General features: G+C 42.8%; 1 non-coding gene across 1 annotated transcript; it reads left to right on the forward strand.

Moving 5' to 3' along the window:
- Positions 1–360: 360 nt before the first annotated feature.
- LOC137416809 (U2 spliceosomal RNA) lies at positions 361–552 on the forward strand. Its single transcript, XR_010982344.1, has one exon. It is a non-coding gene; the product is annotated as a U2 spliceosomal RNA (small nuclear RNA).
- Positions 553–769: the final 217 nt, after the last annotated feature.

Below are 769 nucleotides of genomic sequence, written 5' to 3' on the forward strand. Positions count from 1 at the left end.
TTTATTCATAGCTGGTGTGTCTAATGGACAAAAGCATTGGAATCGCGATCCGCAATGCCGGGTTTTTGCGCACAATACGCGGCTCTAACGCTCTGCGGAAATGACGTGGTTTCACCAGCCTTACTGCTCTCTTCCAGTTTTCCTTCACACAATAAATCCTATATTTCTCACAAGATAAAGAAAATAAATATATCACATCAGGAATGTTTAATAGCAGGATATCAACGGAGATCGTGAGCTTCAATGGAGGTGTCGAACGGTCTGCCATTTAGAGAGAATTTTCATTTTCCCACGAATCGGCGCCTCTAAATCATCAATGAGATTCCCCTTCAAAAGGACACAGTCAAACCTTTTTAAGTTATCGCTTCTCGGCCTTTTGGCTAAGATCAAGTGTAGTATCTGTTCTTATCAGTTTAATAGCTGATATGTCCTGCAATGCGGGACTAGTCTATTAAATGGATTTTTGGCATCGGGAGTTGGATTAGGGGCTTGCTCCGTCCGCTCCACGCATCGACCCGGTATTGCAGTACCTCCGGGAACGGTGCACCCCCTTTGGGGGAACCTGAGAAACAAAGAAAAGATTCTTCTTCAATCAAAAATGCTTTGCCTGTCTCTGTCTATGATCAAGTTATCCCAAAAAGTTCGACAGATTCGTACAAAATTTGGCGGAGCGGTATAATATGGGACAAGGACGAAATGATTCGATTTGGGTGAAGATCTGGATCCGGCTCGTGTAAATTTTTTTTTTTTCAATGATTGTTCACCATTG

Source organism: Myxine glutinosa, chromosome 11, assembly GCF_964187855.1.
Source record: "Myxine glutinosa chromosome 11, kmMyxGlut1.1, whole genome shotgun sequence".
Classification (NCBI taxonomy): Eukaryota; Metazoa; Chordata; class Myxini; order Myxiniformes; family Myxinidae; genus Myxine; species Myxine glutinosa.